We start from the raw sequence: 20,956 nt of genomic DNA, 5'->3' as shown, positions 1-20,956 counted from the left end.
TGTCCCCTCTGTTTTTATTGTTTCTTCTTAGTTCTTGGCAAAGGGAGAGAGGCAGGAGAGCCCATCATGGTGGCACGACCATCTTTCCCAGCCTTGAGTGAAGTGAGCAACGGTGAACTGTATTGAAGGGCATTGTGTCGCTATTCTGTCCACAGTCAGCAGGTGGCACTGTTACTGCACACAGTGCACCTGTAAGGAATACTGTGGATAGAAGGAATGTGTTGTGGTGGCGGTGTGTGTGTGTGTGTGTGTGTGTGTGTGCCTCGTAGGACCATGAGCAGTTGTGCAGGTACGCGCTCTGCTTAATCGAGCCCCAAGGATGGAAAACGCCCTCCCAGCCCACAGAGCTCCGGGGTGAGGAAAGGAGCCTTCGCTGTGAGGTTGGGAACTCTGCCGAACCGTCTGCCACACCTCGAGAGGATGAAAGATTTATTTACAGCACAGCGCATTGAGTCTGAAGTCAACGGATTATTAAATCTGTCCCTGGGAGGTAAGCCACGGAGCGCTGCAGGAATCTAGCTGATCCCAAATGCAGCTCCACCCTGGGCTGAGCGGGGCAGGGCGGGACCCGGACTGGTTTGGTAACTTTGTTGCACAGCTACTGTGTGGATGATGGAGGGGGGAAAACACACCACAATGTTTTTGGGAGTTTGGGAACAAAATGGCTGAGTTTGCAGGTGAGAGGGCAACCTGTCGCCGCTTGACTATCGAATTCGGATCTGGGGAAATCACTGATGCAACCAAGACAGAAGATTCTGCCATTATGTGAGGCTGGGGGCCACATTCCCTGCCCCATTTTGACCAGGATGTTGTTTTCAAAGCTTCCTAATACCAGATTCTGGAAGCCACACGAAGGGAGAGGGCTCTTGAGCTCCAATTCTGCTTGTGGGTTTCTATTTGTCGGCCATTGTGAGAACAAGAGGCTGGATTACATGGCCATGGGCCTGATCCAGCAGGGCTTGTCTAATGCTTTTTCAAGATCTTTGTCCTCCCTCCTGCTTTGCCAACTCATCTCTTGGTTTTCCTTTAGTTGCACCTTCTAAAACCTAGGTAAAGGGACCCCTGACCATTAGGTCCAGTCGTGGCCAACTCTGGGGTTGCGGCGCTCATCTCGCTTTATTGGCCAAGGGAAACAGCGTACAGCTTCCGGGTCATGTGGCCAGCATGACTAAGCCGCTTCTGGCGAACCAGAGCAACTCACAGAAATGCCATTTACCTTCCCGCCAGAGTGGTACCTATTTATCTACTTGCACTTTGACATTCTTTGACTGCTAGGTTGGCAGGAGCAGGGACAGAGCAACGGGAGCTCACCCCATCGCGGGGAATCGAACCGCCAACCTTCTGATCGGCAAGTCCTAGGCTCTGTGGTTTAACCCACAGCGCCACCCGCATCCCTGCATTAGAAAAATAATCATAATAATAATTTTCTTATGGCCAGTGAAACGTTTTGCAAGATAGCTTTGCTCTTCCACCAGCTAATTAAGCTAAATCTGGCAGGATCTGAGAACACAAAACTGTAGCTTTGCTCAAAATTACAATTGGCCTTGCCAAACCTGAGCTACCAAATGGCTCACATCTTGGCTTTGCAACCAGCTGCAACTTTACGCAGCCTGTTGCAGCTTCGCTTCTCAAAGGCCACGTTCTGGGCTCTTCCAAAAAAAAATGTTAGCAGACCTAGTCCTTTGCTTGAAAATTCATGGTGTCTTGCTTAACCCAAACAGAAGCTGTTTCTGTGGTGGGACCATGAATGATGAGGTGACCCTATATATATATGGAGGTGGGAGGAGATGAGCAGGAGACACAGCCAAGGGAAACAGGTTTGCTCACTTCCTCAAGAGATGAGCATCTGCCTGCTTGTATTTCCAGCCTAACCAGGAACTATTTCTCCTGTGAAATCTCCCCCCACCATCTCCAGCTTCCTTGCCCCCGGTAGCCTCGAGGGGGGGGGGCAAATCCTCACGCAATGTGAAAAGCCAGAACCGCTGAGCTATTCCAAAGTTCACATCTGAAACCCAGCCGCTCCTTGTCCTCTCCTGTCCAATCTCTTGGGTGGGAAATGGAGCCTTCTCAGTGGTGGCACCGGATGCAGGTGGCGCTGTGGGTTAAAGCCTCAGCGCCTAGGGCTTGCCGATCAAAAGGTCGGCGGTTCGAATCCCTGCGGCGGGGTGTGCTCCCGCTGCTCGGTCCCAGCGCCTGCCAACCTAGCAGTTCGAAAGCACCTCTGGGTGCAAGTAGATAAATAGGGACCGCTTACCAGCGGGAAGGTAAACGGCGTTTCCGTGTGCGGCTCTGGCTCTGGCTCTGGCTCTGGCTCTGGCCAGAGCAGCGATGTCACGCTGGCCACGTGACCCGGAAGTGTCTCCGGACAGCGCTGGCCCCTGGCCTCTTAAGTGAGATGGGCGCACAACCCCAGAGTCTGTCAGGACTGGCCCATACGGGCAGGGGTACCTTTACCTTTACCTTTTACAGTGGTGGCACCAGGCTGGATTCCACCAGTCCTGCCATCTTGAAGCGCAGAGCAATCCATTGCTCCTCTGCCCTGCCCCAAGGGATTCTGTGGGTGGGTGACATGGGGACAAACAAGGGGGTATCTCAGTCCTAAGGACAGGGGACAATTGAAGAATCACAGAATCATAGACTTGTAGAATGGGGAGTGAAATATACTCGGAGTCGAGTGTGGATTTCATGCTCTTTATTCAGCTCATAGTAGTGAGGAATGAAAGTTCCCCCAAAATATCTGCTTTATATACATTATTTACACAATGGGCCCCACGTGATTGGCTAATTCTGGGATTCTCCTGTAGGCCAATCAGGTTGCAGATTCACTTCCACCTGGAGCTGGATTGGGTGGCTCCTGCGGACCAATCATACTGCTGCATTGTTCTAGACCAATCAGACTGCTCCATTCTGAATCCTATTGTTCTAGGACCAATCAGACTGCTTCCTTTTGGATCCTATTCAACCCAGTACATAAAAGGGAGGGACCTCAAGGGTCATCTAGTCCAGCCCCCTGCAGTGCAGGAATCTCAACTCAAGCATCCCTGACAGTTGGCCACCCGACCTCTGCTTAAAAGCCTCCATTGAAGAAGAACCCACCGCCTTAAGTATAAAATGTTTGCTTTTCTTGCACTGTGGTTTTTCACACGCTCTTATTGCTGTTCTATAGCGAGTGCTGGTGCTGTGGTCTAAACCACTGAGCCCTTTGGGCTTGCTGATCAGAAGGTTGATGGTTCAAATCCCCACCACGAGGTGAGCTCCCGTTGCTCTGCCCCAGCTCCTGCCAACCTAGCAGTTCGAAAGCACACCAGCACAAGTAGATAAATAGGTACCGCTCCAGTGGGAAAGTAAACAGTGTTTCTGTGAGCTCTGGCTTCCGTCACGGTGCCCCGTTGTGCCAGAAGCGGTTTAGTCCTGCTGGCCACATGACCCAGAAAGCTGTGGACAAACGCCGGCTCCCTCATCCTGAAAGTGAGCTGAGCGCCGCACCTTACCTTTTTATCATCAAGTTCAGTGATGCCTACACTAACTGACAGCAATGGGTCACCAGACCCACCTGGAGGTGCCTCTGGGAATTGAAATGGGGACCTTCTTCCTATACGGAAGATTTTCAAACCCTGTTTCCTCCCCAGTACTGCTACTTTGCACGGTGCAGTAGGAATACCTCCGCTTCTGCCCCTTTATCTTCAAGCTACTTTCCTGACGACTACTTTTTTTTTTTACTTAGTTTGCTTTTCTTGCACTGTGGTTTTCCACATCGCTGTTCTTCACTCTGCAGAATGGGCTTTGCAAATCAGGATCCTGCGGGAGGGGCGCGTGCATGGTGGTACCCGGGTTAAAAGAAGAGGAAGAGACCCAGAGGTTTGTGTACTGGTCAGAGTGTTGGACCAGGACCCAGAAAAACAGTGTTCAAGTCCCTGCTGAGCCATGAAGCTCACTGGGTGTGACCCTGGACCAGTCACAGCCTCTCAGCCTAGCCCACCTCACAGGGTTGCTGTGGGGGTTAACTGAGAAGGGGAAGAACCATGTACACCTCCCTTGATCTCCTTGGGGGGAAATGATGGGATTTAAGTGCAATAACTAAATAATAAATAAAAAGAAAGACAATGCAGGGCATGTGATCTAAGACCCTCCCACCTTCCATTGCGCTTTGCAGAGGCAAGGGAGCTCATTACAAATGATTGGGGATTGTATCTGCTGAAAAGGGTAATGCAGCGATGCCTCATAGCAAGGGATCAAAGAAGAAGAAGAAGAGGAGGAGGAGGAGGAGGAGGAGGAGTTTGGATTTGATATCTCGCTTTATCACTACCCTCGTACCTATGGCACCGCCTCTCCTGGTATGTCCCACGGAGGACCATACGGTCTTCAAACAAAAACATCTTGGAGGTCCCGGGCCACAGAGAGGTTAGGCTGGCCTCAACCAGAGCCAGGGCTTTCTTGGCTGTGGCTCCGATCTGGTGGAACGCTCTGTCCCAAGAGACTAGGGCCCTGTGGGACTTGACATCTTTCCACAGGCCTTGCAAGACGGAGCTGTTCCACCAGGCCTTTGGCCAAGGCACAGCCTGACCCCCCCCCCCCCCCCTTTGGCAATTCTTCACAAAACTTGAGCCCAGTGGTTGCCATCAATCTGATATGAACTGATTATAGAATGTTGTATCATTTTACTGTTGTTAGCCTCTCTGAGCCCGGCTTTGACTGGGGAGGGCGGGATATTAATTTATTATTAATAATATTATTAATATTACCCAAAGGAATCTCAAAGCGGCTAACATTCTCCTTTCCCTTCCTCCCCCACAACAAACACCCTGTGAGGTGAGTGGGGCTGAGAGACTTCAGAGAAGTGTGACTGGCCCAAGGTCACCCATCAGTTGCATGTGGAGGAGCGGGGAATCAAACCCGGTTCACCAGATTACGAGTCTACCACGCCTAACCACTACACCACACTGGCGGTGTGGTGCAGGCAGCCCCCTGGCTGCTGTCACTTCAGAGGGGTGGTGGCCAACCAGGAGATCCATGATGTGAGATCCTGTCATGATCAGGATGTTCTGCCTTGCTGGCATTTTTATATCTGCCCATCTCTGCAGGCCCTCCGACATTCTGCACTCCTGCGCTCCTGAGTAAAAGTGGAGGAAGGAACAAGGGAGGAGAGGGGGAAGCAGGAAGCCTTGAAACCAGCTGAACACCTGACAACTTGGGACTTATGTGGTGCCAGCATCAAAGAGCTGAGAACCAGCAGCTGCCCTTAGTTACAGGACTGAGCAAAGCTTTCATGCTCCTGCCAGATAAAGGAGCTGGAAGAGATTCAGGGAGTAATCTGCTAAAGCATGATGAAGCTTCAAAGTGTGTGATCTTAGGAATAGTCAAAATGGTCTAAAACAAAATAAAAAAATTCCTTCCAGTAGCACCTTAGAGACCAACTAAGTTAGTTCTTGGTATGAGCTTTCATGTGCATGCACACTTCTTCAGATACACTGAAACAGAAGTCACCAGACCCTTCTATATAGTGAGAAGGTGGGGAGGGGTATTACTCAGAAGGGTGGTGGGAATGGGTGATTGGCAGATAGCTGTGATGAGCCTGTTGACGACTCTTAACGACTGCAATAGGTCTTACAGGAAAAAGCAAGGGGTGAGAAGGTGAAAAATGGCTTTGTCATGTATAATGAGATAAGAATCCAATGTCTTTGTTCAGACCAGGTCTCTCCATGGTTTTAAGTTTGGTGATAAGTTCATACCAAGAACTAAATTAGTTGGTCTCTAAGGTGCTACTGGAAGGAATTTTTTTATTTTGTTTTGACTATGGCAGACCAACACGGCTACCTACCTGTAACTCAAAATGGTCTGTTATTTGGACTCCAACTCCCATCTATACTGGATCAGTTTAGGTCAGTGGTTCCCAAATCATTTTGGACCACCACCAGCCCTTGGTTCCATAAACGCTTCTCCCGTTCCCCATGTCCTATGAAGAGTCAGAACTGTGGTCTGCACTACCCACCAAGTGATAGCGCAATAAACTTCAGATCAGTTAATCGCACATTTATTCAAAAGCCAGTTAAAACTATTTAAGTCAAGAAATGTGATTAATTTGAACCAGCGATGCTAGTTGTGTGGCGAGTTCCCGCCTCCAGTGGAAATAATGACACATGACACAATTATTAAGGTTAATGGGCTAAATAAGTCCACAACATTATTGGGTACAGGGGATGAGCGGTATTGGCTTAGGCATTGGACCTAACCGACTATATCTGACTTCAGCCCGTCCGCTTGAAGTCCGGGAAGTGTTAACCACCAGTAGGGGGAGTTCTGCTAGGAGCTCCCCCTGGGGTCACCAATAGGGGGCGTGCCTTAGGCCCTCACCTCCCCAGGCTTTGGACAGGGCCACGTCCCCCGGAATCCTTTATGGACAACCCTTCAATATGTGGGGCAGGTGATGGCGCTTCCTCCCCTCTTCCATCTACAGAACAATACTAATGCCTAACCGCCAATACCCAAAAGTTGTGATGATTTGCTACGAGGTAGGAGAAAACCAAGTGGCTGGCCCCAATTTGCCAAGTGGAACAATTCCTACCAGGCCCCTCAACGGTGACCAACCAAGGTCCATAGCAAGGTCAAGGAACGGAAACCTTATAGGGTGGGAGGGTGGGAAAAGCAGGAACAGCTGGCAGGCAGAAAAGAGGGAGATCCCCGGCCGCGTCCTGCTTTAAATAGGGCAGGCCATACCCCCTGAGCCAGCTGATTGGCTGGCCAGGGGGTGACGTGGCCAGGAATCCCCCCAATTGTGCGGGGGCTGGGGCTTTGAAGCTCGCAACTCCACCTCCTCCAATGGGCGGATGGGGCTCTTTCCAAGTCTGGTACCCATTTAAATGTTGGCATCCATCCGTCTCAGGAGACAACGGAGCAGCGCACCTTTGGGGGTTAAGTCAAACCGTTGGAGAAGTTACAGTGCTTGCTCTGGCTGTAGAGATTGATACAGGAGAGACATGCTTTGTTGCAGCTGGGGCAGAGGCAGGCGTCTGGTTGGGCTGCTGCAGATGAACCATGCATTTCTTCTCTCTGTGTTCCTCCCAGCGGTCATGACTGGCACTGCAAGGGAATTCCCATATGGAAGCAGGAAGGATGTTGCCGGCATTCCCATACCGTCCAACTTTTTCAGATAGAAAACTGGAACATGCATCTTCTGGGATGTGCTCCTGGGTGAGTCATGTGACCTGTGCCATGATCTCACCCTGGGGAAAAAACACGCCTGGGGGGGGGGCAAGAGCACAGTTCAAGAGATTGCGGCACCCTTTCTTCTGGGACAATTGGCAGGTATGCCTTCATGTCAGGTTTGCAGACATCTTTGTTACACAGATTTGGTCTGCCAACAGGCCTGATGCTGGAAACCTGTTTCCCGTAAAACACATCCTTGGGGATCCTGCCCTCTTCCATTCTGTGGACGTGACCAAACCAGTGTCGACATCGCTGTAACAGGACTGGGAGAGCACAACTTCGTTTGAGACTCTGCTCTGCCACGTGACGCCCCAAATCTTCCTGGTAGCCATTTACCCCTCCAGCATCTCTCTCCATCTCTGTCTCCTCTTGCAACACCCATATTTAGCATAAAGATGTTCCGCTGCTTTGACAGAGACGTACGATATCCCTGGAAGGTTTTGCCAAGAAGCACAAGATTTGGTAACCTGTAAGGTCCCCAGGGGCAAAGCAGAGGAGCCTAACAATGGGTGACGCATTGCAGAAATCCCATCTTTTTCAGATTAGCACACCATAGAAGGAACAGAGGGAAAAATCTGCTGATGAGATGGATGTGGGTGGTTGAGAAGCAGATTGCTCTCTCGCTCACTCACTTCATAGTTTAGAGGTGAGGAGCAGGGCAGGGAAAGAGGCAGATGGATCAATGCCTGAGGATTTACCTAAAGTGTCCCATCTGAGGTGTTCTTGGCCATCTTACTAGCAACCAACCATCAGGATACAGCTTCCAAAATTGCCCCCTGAATGCCCACTCCAACTCTGCTGAAGCCAATCACCCTCAGACTCTCCCTTTCTCTCCAAGGATGTGTGAGATTTTCTCCCACCCCACCCATTCAGTTTCTCAGTGGACACCATTAATTTTTAGCCCGGGTCCCTCAAGCCACACACGCTTCTCAGGAAGTGAGGAACATCTTGAGAACTTCATGCATGGCCTGGAGAAAGGTGATAGAGAAAGGTTTCCCCCTTTCTCACAGCAGTACAATCTGTGGGCATCCTATGAAGCTCAACACTGGAAGGTTCAGGGCAGAGAAAAGAAAGTCCTTCATGCAGTGCATAATCTTTCTTTTTTATTTATTGTTTGAGATTATTCAAGTTAACAAAAATTACAGTGGTGCCCCGCAAGACGAATGCCTCGCAAGACGGAAAACTCGCTAGACGAAAGAGTTTTCCGTTTTAGAGGCGCTTCGCAAAACAAATTTCCTATGGGCTTGCTTCGCAAGACGAAAATGTCTTGTGAGTTCCTGCGGGGGGTTTTTTCCTCCCCCCCCCCTTTTTCTAAGCCGCTAAGCCGCTTATCAGCTGATCTGATAAGCCGATAAGCCGCTAAAAGCTGCTAAATGAGCTAATAGCGCTAATCCGATAAGCCGTCAATGGGCTTGCTTCGCAAGACGAAAGAACCGCTAGACGAAGAGACTCGCGGAATGGATTCTTTTCGTCTTGCGAGGCACCACTGTACCTAATAACGAACAAGACACATAAGGCACAACACCATAAGCTTAACCCCAGTCAACAGTGTGATGCAGCAGCAAAAACCAGTATTGCTGTTCTCGGCTGCATCCACAGAAGTCTAGTGTCCAGATCAAGGGAAGAAATAGTAGCATTCCATTCTGGCTTGGTCAGACCGCACCTGAAGTGCTGGGTCCAGTTCTGGGCACCACAATTTAAGATAGTTATTGGCACCATTGCTGGCTGCCATTTTGACTTCTTTGCAGGCATAGTTAGTGGTGTCAGGAACACAGGAACACAGAGTTTCTTCAGATGATGGACAGAATAACCAGATGCACAAATATAGGATGGAAGACACCTGGCTTGACAGAAGTATGGGTTGAAAGAGGCCAAGAGTCTTGGTAGGACACAACCTGGGCATGAGCCAATAGTGTGATCATAGAATCATAGAATCATAGAGTTGGAAGAGACCACAAGGGCCATCGAGTCCAACCCCCTGCCAAGCAGGAAACACCATCAGAGCACTCCTGACATATGGTTGTCAAGCCTCTGCTTAAAGACCTCCAAAGAAGGAGACTCCACCACACTCCTGGGCAGCAAATTCCACTGTCGAACAGCTCTTACTGTCAGGAAGTTCTTCCTAATGTTTAGGTGGAATCTTCTTTCTTGTAGTTTGGATCCATTGCTCCGTGTCCGCTTCTCTGGAGCAGCAGAAAACAACCTTTCTCCCTCCTCTATGTGACATCCTTTTATATATTTGAACATGGCTATCATATCACCCCTTAACCTCCTCTTCTCCAGGCTAAACATGCCCAGCTCCCTTAGCCGTTCCTCATAAGGCATCGTTTCCAGGCCTTTGACCATTTTGGTTGCCCTCCTCTGGACACCTTCCAGTTTGTCAGTGTCCTTCTTGAACTGGACACAGTACTCCAGGTGAGGTCTGACCAGAGCAGAATACAGTGGCACTATTACTTCCTTTGATCTAGATGCTATACTCCTATTGATGCAGCCCAGAATTGCATTGGCTTTTTTAGCAGGAGATTCAGAGTCAAAGCAGCTGAATGGTGTGACACATCAGCAAAAACAAACAAACAAACACAACAACTCATGGTCTTCTAGGCTGCATCAATGGAAGTCTAGCATCCCAATCAAGGGAAGTAACAGTCCCACTCTATTCTGCCTTGGTCAGGCCACACCTGAAGTCCTGTGTCTAGGTCTGGGTGCCCCATTTAAGAAGGATGTTGACAAGCTGGAACGTGTGCAAAGGAGGGCAACCAAGATGATCAAGGGTCTGGAAACTAAGCCTTATAATGAATAGTTGAGGGAGTTAGGTATGTTTAGGCTGGAAAAGAGGAGACTGAGAGCTATCTTCAAATATCTGAAGGGCTGTCCCATGGAAGATGGAGTAAGCTTGAGGACAAATGAGAGCAAAGGCAAAGAAGAAAAGGTGTGGCGCTGTTCTTGTTGTTCTCTGGTCCTACTTGTGGGCTCCTTATGTAACAGGAATCTGATTGGCTACTGCAAGAACAGGACGATGGTCCAGAAGAGCCCTTCTTTGGCCTTATCCAAAGGCTCTTCTTGCATGGTGAAAATGGGTGGAGGAATTGAGCAACTGAGAACTCAGCCCCAGGAACCAAAGGATGCCAAGAGGACTTTCACACTCTGCAAACAGGTTCAGTAAGTTTTCAGCAAGTTCTTTGGCTGTGCCAAAAATATATGTGCTAATCTTGAGGCAAACAACCAAATTTTTTTCTAAGCACCTATCTCCTGGTGGTCCTTCTCACCTCCCACAGCTGACGGAAAACCTTTGCCTGTCTTTGAAGAGGTCTTTTTACCTCCTCAGAGGAGGAGATCAGCTGCTATTTAGGCCTGGCACAGCTGTGGGAAAGGTGGTGGCATTCCCGACGCGGAAGGTTACAGCCAACTGCCTGCTTACCCAAATCCTGTGTATGTGCCCACCTAGGTGAGATGGTATAAGGCTTAGGGACTCATAGAATTGTAGAGTTTTTTTTTTGGGGGGGGGTGTTTCCAAAGGGACATCCAGTCAACTCCCCTGCAATGTGGGGGCACCTGCAGCTCTGCTTTTGCTTAGCAGTAGGTCACCTCCATTGGTGAGGCTGTGAAGGAGGGTTGTCAGGTCTCCAGGACTGACCTGAAGACTCCAGTTTTACCTGGAGGACTGCAGGCGGCAGGTGTGTGTGTGGGGGGGGGTGTTGAATCTTCAAATGGGCCAGAGTGCAAGATTCTATACCCTCCAAGTGTCCCAACTTCCCCAATTGTCCCAGTTTTCCAGGGACAGTCTCAGAATTATGAAACCCATCCCAGATTCACATTGGATGGTCTCAATCTACTATCCTATTTATGTTTGTTATTTCAACAATCAATATTTTACTTAATGCCATTGCTTCAAAGCAGTGCAAAATGGGCTGCAAAAGAGATAAACTCAGTTCTAATTCCATGCCCTATTGAATATCCCGGTGTTTTCTGTACTGGAGCATCTCAGAGGATCAGAATCTACATTTCACCCTTGGGAAACTACCCAAGCTGGAATCCGCCGGAAAAAAGTTGTTGCTGTTTTCATCCCAAGGAATTAGAAGTTCATTGAGGGGGAAACTAGGGTTTATGTGGATTTTCACTGGTATTCCATCGTTAAGGGGCTTTAGGCTTCTGAGTGCCAATGGCTAGAAGCCACAGGAAGCGAGAGTGTTGCTCTTGTGCAGGGGTCAGCAAACCTACTGCGCCTCGGGCCGGTGTCTCCAGTGCCAATTGTGCGGCGGGCCAGAGGGTGGGGGAGTGCATGCCCATACGCGTGCGCACACGCTATTTCCGATGCACTTCCGGGTCGGAGGAGCACTGGAAATAGCTTGTGTGCATGTGCACGGGCCTCCTCCGACCTGGATGTGCACTGGAAATAACTCTTGCACATGCGCAAATAATGCTTGTGCATGCGCACAAGCTATTTCTGGTGCTCCTCTGACCTGGAAGTGTGCAGCTGTGCTGCGCAGCGCAGCGCCGGTAAGAGCGGGTGGTGGCAGCAGGCGGCGGGGGTCACCACGGGCTGGATAAACGAGTCCCTTGGGCCTTATCCGGCCCACGGGTCTTAGTTTGGGGACCCCTGCTCTTGTGCTTGGATCCTGCTTGTGAACTTTCCCCTGGGGGCGTCTGGTCAGTCCTTGTGAGAAGAGGATGCTGGACAAGATGGGAGTTTGGCCTGATCCTGTAGGCTGTTCTTATGTTCTGAAAAGCAGTGAGCATTTGCAGGCAGAGGGAGCATGTTTTCGTAGCTATCATTGTTGGCTGCCTGTGTTTGTATGTGTGTGTGTGTACATGTGCTTATGTGTTTAAAAGGCTTTTGTGAGTGGGGTTCCCAAATGCTCCACCTACGAGTCTTCGATGATGATTGGCACCCCTTCTAGATGCATGAGCTGTCACAGGAGACCTGGATGAAGCAACTGGCAGGTCCCGTCCCTTCTTCACGCCCAGGTTTTCTTCCTTTCTTTTCTTTTTCTTTCCCCCTAAGAACATAAACAAAGGCCAGGACACCAAGAACAGAATGGGAAAGATCAGCCTCCACCCAGTTCAAGCTATGAATCAAGCCAAACAAACCCAGGAGCTGGCATGCACTAGGCAGACGTTTGCCAGGTCTCCACTCCCATCCCTCTTGCCCCATGCCAAAGGCAGAAGAGGGATGGAACAAGATGGCTGGGACTGGTTTGGTGGGAAGGAGAGCAAGAAGCTGCCTTGCACCAAGTTGGATCATCGTTGGTCCAGCCTGCTTGGCATTGCCAACCTTCGCCAGGGCTTCATGGAGGGTTGTTTTTGTGTGTGTGTGTTTTCCTCAAGTGCTGCCTAGAGATGCTGTCAGGAACTGAAGATGGAACTGTCAGCCTACAAAGAATGTGCCCTACCTCTAACCTATAGGCCTTCCCTCCTGTGCTGGTTTGAATTCTCCTTCCAGGTTGAAATATACTCGGAGTTGAGAGTGGATTTCATGCTCTTTATTCAGCTCATAGTGGTGAGGAGGAATTGAAGTTCCCCCAGAATGTCTGCTTTATACACATTATTTACACAATGGGCCCCACGTGATTGGCTAATTCCGGGATTCTCCTGTAGGCCAATCAGGTTGCGGATTCCCTTCCACCTGGAGCTGGATTGGGTGGCTCCTGTGGACCAGTCAGACTGCTGCATTCTGGATCTTATTGTTCTAGGACCAATCAGACGGCTGCATTCTGAATCCTATTGTTCTAGGACCAATCAGACTGCTGCTTTCTGAATCCTATTGTTCTAGGACCAATCAGACTGCTGCCTTTTGGATCCTATTCAACTCAGTACATAACACAGGTGAAGCCATTGCCCCAAATAAAATAAGTCACCCAAACTCCTTAGTTGAAGCAGTGTCAAAAATATGGAGATCCACATATCTGGATTCAGAAAACCTAGCAAACTACCAGCCAGTTGCTAATCTCCCTTCCCTGGGCAAGGTTCTGTAGCGAGTGTCGTAGACCAGATCCAGGCACTTTTGGAAGAAACTGATTTTCTGGATCCGTTTCAATTGGGGTTTAGGCCTGGTTTTTGCACAGAAACCGCTTTGGTCACCCTGCATGACGACCTCTGTCAAGAGAGGGGGAGGGAAATGTGTCCCTGTTAATTCTTCTCAACCTCTCAGCGGCTTTCAATACCATTGGCCATGGTTTCCTTCTGGATCGATTCTCCGAATTAGGGCGGGGAGGCACCGCTTTGTGGTGGTTCCAGTCCTACTTGGATGGTCGTTCCCAGAGGGTGTTGCTTGGGGGATGCTTTTCAGCCCTGTGGAACCATCTATGTGAGGTTCCACAGGGCTCAATCCTATCCCCCATGTTGTTTAATATCCACATGAAACCGCTAGATGGGGTTATCTGGAGGTTCAGAGTATGTTGTCAGCAGTATGCCTGGGTATAAACCTCCGGGTATAGGGCAGTATAACAACAACAACAACAACAACAACAACAACAACAACAACAACAACATCTTGAAATAAAATTTCAGCATCCTGGATGATTGGTTGGCATCTGTCTTTCTCAGGAGACAATGGAGGAATGTGCCACTGGGGGTGAAGTCAAACAGCACCTGCTGTGACTATAGAGACCGATACAGGAGAGACATGTTTTGTTGCAGCTGGGGCAGGTGAAGGCGTCCGGCTGTGCTGCTGCAGATGCACCACGGTCAACTGGTTGTCCCAGTGGGAAGTCCGCAAGCAGGACCTGGGTGCAAGAACATTCTCCCCTCTGTTTGGTTTCCAGCAAATGGTATTATTCAGAAGCACATTGATCCCGGTCATTGGTGCTGTGTGGGGCTCCTCTCCCTCAGGAAGTGAGGGAACCAAGCATCACAGCTCATGAGGTCCTTTGGTTGGTGAACTAACTCCCCAGGAGACTCCTTAGCGTAGTGATAAAGCGGGATATCAAATCCAAACTCTTCTTCCTCTTCTTCCTCTTCCTCTTCCTCTTCATCATCATCATCATCATCATCATCCCAGTTGCTAGAAACCACAGGAAGGGATGTTGTGCTCAGATCTTCCTTGCTGCTTTCCCACAAGCTGATTTCCAGAACAGGATTTCGGACTAGATATGACATTGGCCTGATCCTGCAGGCCCTTCTTACATTCTTAACCCCCTTGTTTAACTCCCCAGCACTGCAAAGGGGTGGTTAAGAAAGCCAAGTCCTCTTTTTCACCCTGGTGTCTGGTTGCAGCTTCTCCCACCTATGATCTTACACCCAGCAAAATTAATTCAGCGTATCTGGGACAAGACTAGGTGGCATAATCTATATAATGGCATTTTTATCCATGGGTATAACTAAGCAAGGTGAGAACTTTCCCAAACCACCTCCAGCTTTGGAGAGCAAGCCAACACCCAAACATGGCAGATCTTCTCAGAGTAGGGAAGACACTCTGTGACACCTGGAAGCTTGCAAAATCACTACGAGGAGAGAAATGCTTAGGTCCACCTGGAAATTTAGGGAGCGTTGAGTTCAGTTCAAGCTCCTTTGTCTGAAAAGGGTTTTTATTATTTTCAAGTCACCCACAACTTTTGACTTCACGCCCCTGGGACCTCGTGCGTCACGACGACTCCCTGTTCTTGGAGAAAGGTTCTTGCGGGAAAGGTTATTTGAGTCCGCAAGATGCAAATTGCTTTACTGGCAGATGCCAAAGAATCAAAGGGGATGTCAATGTGTTTAGTTTTGCTTTTAATTAGCCAGCTTTCCCCTCTGGCAAAACTGTTTCGGCTTAATCAGCATCCTCCAGCAGATGAGCGTGGTGGGGTCAAATCGGTTTGTGGTGCAAGGCCTTATGAAGCAATATTACCCCCTTTGGGGGAAGGGTGTCTATTCTGCCCCCCTCCCCAATGTTCTGTAGTTCAGCACAATTTTTTGGTTATGAGTCACAGCTGCCGAAGGGAATGGTAGTTCTTGGCACCATTGCTGACTGCCATTTTGACTTCTGTGCAGGCGTAGTTAGTGGTGTCAGGAACACAGGAACATAGAGTTTCTTCAGATGGTGGATAGAATAACCAGATGCACAGATATAGGATGAGAGACACCTGGCTTGACAGAAATATGGGTTGAAAGGGGCCAAGAGTCTTAGTAGAACCTTAGCATGAGCCAATAGTGTGATGCAGGAGATTCAGAGTCAAAGCAGCTGAATGGGGTGACACATCAGCAAAAACAACAACAACACGACAACTCATGGTCTTCTAGGCTGCATCAATTGAAGTCTAGCAACCCAATCAAGGGAAGTAACAGTCCCGCTCTATTCTGCCTTGGTCAGGCCACACCTCAAGTCCTGTGTCCAGTTCTGGGTGCCCCATTTAAGAAGGATGTTGACAAGCTGGAAGGTGGGCAGAGGAGGGCAACCAAGATGATCAAGGGTCTGGAAATTAAGCCTTACAAGGAGCACTTAGAATCATAGAGTTGGAAGAGACCACAAGGGCCATCGAGTCCAACCCCCTGCCAAGCAGGAAACACCATCAGAGCACTCCTGACATATGGTTGTCAAGCCTCTGCTTAAAGACCTCCAAAGAAGGAGACTCCACCACACTCCTTGGCAGCAAATTCCACTGTCGAACAGCTCTTAAGGAGCTGGGCATGTTTAGCCTGGAGAAGAGGAGATACAATAGCCATCTTCAAATATCTCAAGGGCTGTCACATGAAAGAGGGAACAAGCTTGTTTTCTCCTGCTCCAGAGGGTAGGACTTGAACCAATGGCTTCAATTTATGAGAAAAAAGAATCTAACTAAACATCAGGAAGAAGTTTCTGACAGTAAGAGCTGATCGACAGTGGAACGGACGCCTTCAGAAGGTGGTGAACGCTCCTTCATCGGAGCTTTTCCAACAGAGGCTGGATGGTCATCTGTCAGACACACTTTGGCCGAGATTCCTGCATTGTAGGGGGTTGGAGTAGATTACCCTTGGGGGATCCTTTTCAACTCTACAGTTTTGATTCTAGAAAAGACCACTCATTGATTGGGTTGGGAAGACATGGCCAGAAGGACCACAAATTTGTTTTGGGGCTATTTGGATACTTCTCGGATGCCAAAGATGATGGCCCAGAACCGGTGCAATGGGATGCTTTGCAGCAAGAGCCCCTTTGAAATGGATAGGAGCCGGGCACTGACAATCACCCAGGGATCATGACCACTGGTCCACCCAAGCATCCACCTCCCAAGGCTAAGCTGCACAATATGAGAGAGGTGTTTCTACCTTCTCCCTACCCTTTGCCTTTGGAAGGCTTCCAAGCTGCTGCAGGAGAGGGACTCTGATCAACATCGTGGAAGTGGGGGTTTCTAGGACCAAGCAGAAACCGTCAAGTTCCCTTGTTATTTTTGCTGTTGGGTGTTGGATATTATGCATGCAATCTTGTTATATTTATGGGACTGAAATGTTTCTTTTTTGTGCGTTGTTATGTTTGCTATCACCTTGTTGTCTTCTTGCACCAGTTTCCTGTTTACTTTGTTGCTAGTCATTTGGAGTGTTTTGTGTGCATTGAAAAGCGGCATGCAGATAAAATTGTGAATGAATGCTAAGGTCACTTGAGACCAAACACAATGCGCCATCCTACTCAGCAAACATTGCCAACCTGGTACCCCCAGCACTTCCATCCCAAGGCACTTGTGCCCAGGTAAGTGCGGGAGAGCTGGCAAATATCTCCAACATATTTATAAAAATAGATCCATTAGATGCACTCCCAGGCATGCTCACACACGTGTGTGTGTGTGTGTGTGCTTTAACATCCTTCACCCTTTGAGTGCCTATTTTAATTAACTTATCTTTCTCCCTCCCTGAGGGAAAGTCTACCCCAATTTTTGAAGAGCGTTGGAAAGGCACTGTTTTTGCTCATGCATTTATTCATTTCCAAATAAAATATGTATTTTGATGGTGTTCTGTTTTTGCTTCTCGCTACCTTGCTCCTAGGGGACGCAGGTGGCGCTGTGGGTTAAAGCCTCAGCACCTAGGGCTTGCCGATCGAAAGGTCGGCGGTTCGAATCCCTGCGGCGGGGTGCGCTCCCGCTGCTCGGTCCCAGCGCCTGCCAACCTAGCAGTTCGAAAGCACCTCCGGGTGCAAGTAGATAAATAGGGACCGCTTACCAGCGGGAAGGTAAACGACGTTTCCGTGTGCGGCTCTGGCTCTGGCTCTGGCCAGAGCAGCGATGTCACGCTGGCCACGTGACCCGGAAGTGTCTCCGGACAGCGCTGGCCCCTGGCCTCTTAAGTGAGATGGGCGCACAACCCCAGAGTCTGTCAAGACTGGCCCGTACGGGCAGGGGTACCTTTACCTTTTTACCTTGCTCCTGCCAACCTAGCAGTTCGAAAGCACGTCCAAGTGCAAGTAGACAAATAGGTACCGCTCTGGCGGGAAGGTAAACGGTGTTTCTGTGTGCTGCTCTGGTTCGCCGGAAGCGGTTTAGTCATGCTGGCCACATGACCCGGAAGCTGTACGCCGGCTCCTTTGGCCAGTAAAGCGAGGTGAGCGCCACAACCCCAGAGTCATCCATGACTAGACCTAATGGTCAGGAGGTCCTGACCATTTACCTTTTTACTGAGGAATAGATAATATTGTTGCAGAGCTGTTGATTTGACCATAAAAAGGTAAAGTGACCCCTGACCATTCTGTCCAGTCATGACCGACTCTGAGGTTGCGGCGCTCATCTCGCTTTACTGGCCGAGGGAGCCAGCTTACAGCTTCCGGGTCATGTGGCCAGCATGACTAAGCTGCTTCTGGCGAACCACAGCAGCGCACGGAAATGCCGTTTACCTTCCTGCCGGAGCGGTACCTATTTATCTACTTGCACTTTGACGTGCTTTCGAACTGCTAGGTTGGCAGGAGCTGGGACTGAGCAACGGGAGCTCACCCCGTCACGGGATTCGAACTGCCGACCTTCTGATCGGCAAGCCCTAGGCTCTGTGGTTTAACCCACAGCGCCACCCGCATCCCCTGATTTGACCATACTCCTGTCTATAAGTTTCTCCAAAAAGTAAACCGAAGATCAGGAATAAGGAACTTCTGACCTGCCAGATGTTGCTGGACTCCAGCTTTGTGGAAGAGACATTTGTCAATGGTCACTAGCCAGGATGGAGGAGGCTACACTCTGCTTCCACAGTCAGAGGCAGTGATCCACAGACACCACAACCCAAACAGTTTGATTGCATAGACATAAGAATCATAGATTCATAGAATCACAAATTTGGAAGGGTCCACAAGGGTCATCTACCTCAGGGTTCCATCATCTCTCCCATGCTTTTTAGTATCTATATGAAGCTGCTGGGAGAAATCACCAGAGGTTTTGGGCTGGGTGTTCATCAGTATGTGGATGATACCCAGCTCTACCTCTCTTTAAAATCAGAACCAGTGAAGGTGGTGAAGGTCCTGTGTGAGTGTCTGGAGGCGGTTGGAGGATGGATGGTGGCTAATGGATTAAGGTTGAATCCTGACAAGACAGAAGTACTGTTTTTGGGGGGACAGGAGGGCTCCCTGGGCCTGAATGGGGTAACTGTGCCCCAGAAGGAGCAGGTGCGCAGCCGGGGAGTAATTTTGAACTCCCAATTGTTGGTGTTTATACTACATTTTTTAAAGATTTGCCTTGAGACAGTCTTTAAACCTCTTTTGTTGACCACCAGCAATACACTTTCCATTTTTAAGTTTGGAATAGAGTACTTGCTTTGGAAGACGATCATCAGGCATCCGCACAACATGACCAGTCCAACAAAGTTGATGTTGAATAATCAAATATATACCATACATAAAAATATGCTAAGGGTTGGTGAGTTACAAAATTTTAGCAGTTGGATCCTTTCAGCTCTTCTGGAAGATGTGCTGAAAGCTAAGCTGGTGATGGAGGTAAGTTTGCCAGCCACACCCAGGGAGTTGCTGTCCCAACATAGCCTTTCCTGGAGCGTTGGCTACAAGAACATCACACCCGGGGCATGAACGACTCCCTAAAGCTCTGCTGCATTTCCACCCCTTACCCCCATTTCTCAAGAGCATCTCTTGCTTCATGGAAATGTTGGTTGGTTCCCAAGAAGTTCAGGCCTGAGGAACTTAAGCAGGAACTTGGTGTGGTGTTTGGCTCTGGGACAATAAAGTTCTGATGTACCTGTTCTTCCTCTCAGGGAAGCCAGCATGGGCACCGCTTGTGGGAGAAAGGAGTGCCAGCTTGGCAGGTTGGTCACGGAAGGGCAAAGCATGATGGGAAATGAAAGATGGTCCAACAGAAGATGTTGCCTGCTGATAAGGAGAGGCGAGCGGGAAAGGTATTTCAACAAAGCAAGTCTTCAGAAGATTAGGAACTGTTCTGCAGGAGCACCCATGGTGTTCCTCAAGCTTTTGAGAGTTAGACACACACACACACACACACACACACACACACACACACACAGAAACACACACACATATTCTGGATTAACAGCAATATAAGTAATCCTCCTGAATCAGATTAGCAGTCATGGGACAAGGCATTGGGTAAGCCTTTATTTAATGGAGGGAAGGTTGTAGCCTCCGCCTGCCCCTTCTCAATAAGGGCATCCTATTAAAGGGATCCAGGGGTGTGGATCCTGTCCGAAGCCTGGATATGGGCTAGGGCCATGCTATGACCCAACGGGCATGCCTCAGGGTGCCCCTACGTGATGTAAGTCAAAGGACTCCCCCTTTTGGTGGTTTCCCTCTTAGTTCGACTCCCTGCAGATGGACAGGAGTCAAGATATAGTCTGGCTTCAACCAATGCCTAAGCCAAACCACTCACATCTGTAGCCAGTAAAGTTGTGGTCTGTTTTAGTCCATTAAGCTAAATACTTGTGTCTGTGTATTTATTGGTCAATAGGGAACTGCAGGGCAAGGGACCTTGGCACGCTAGAGGAGAGGTCCTCTGGTAGATCAGGAACTGGCTAAATTGCAGGAAGCAGAGTCGGAATAAATGGATTGTTCCTGGGACACCGATGAAAAACTGTAGCCCTACAAGGATCAGTATTGGGACCTGAGCTTTTAAACTTGTGCATAAATGATCTAGAGTGAAGAAAAAGCAGTGAGGGGGTCAAGTTTATTGGGTGATACTAAATCCTTCAGGGTCATCAAAGCAAAAATGGGATTGTGAAGAGCTCCAAAAGCATCTGAAACTGAATCTGAGTTTCCCAACCGTAAAACGGCAAAAGCAATTCAATGTAAACAAGTTGAAAGTGTTGTATGCCAAGGCAATCAATAAATAAATAAATAAATAAATAAATAAATAAATAAATAAATAAATATTTCGTAAATGTGCTAATGGGGTCTGAACTGGCGGTGATTGCCCAGGAATGAGAGACTGGACTCGATGAAAACATTGACTCATTGAGTGGCAGCTGTGAAAAAGGTGGATTTCGTGGTAGGGATCAGCAGGAAAGGAATTGAAAATAAAGGAGCTGATATCATAATGCTGTTATGCAAATCTATGGTGCAACTGGACTTGGAGTTTTGTGAGCAGTTCTGGTTGCCTCATCCCAAAAAGGATATTGCAGAGTTGGGAAAGATTCAGAAAAGGGCAACTAAAATGAATCAGGTGGTGGAGCAACTCCCCTTTGAGGAATGGTTACAACATTTGGTTTTTGTTTTTGTTTTTTAGTTTAGAGAAAAGCAGAGCAAGGGGAGACATGGTAGCTAAAGTCATGCATTGAAGTCCACCTCTCAGTGGATAGCGGACAGAGAAAAGTTTGTCTTTCTCTTTCCTAACACTAGAATTTGGGGCTATCCATTGAAGCAGAATGTCGG

Source organism: Podarcis cretensis (genome assembly GCF_951804945.1).
Source record: "Podarcis cretensis genome assembly, chromosome: 5".
Taxonomy (NCBI): domain Eukaryota; kingdom Metazoa; phylum Chordata; class Lepidosauria; order Squamata; family Lacertidae; genus Podarcis; species Podarcis cretensis.
Note: the sequence above shows the minus strand (reverse complement) of the source record.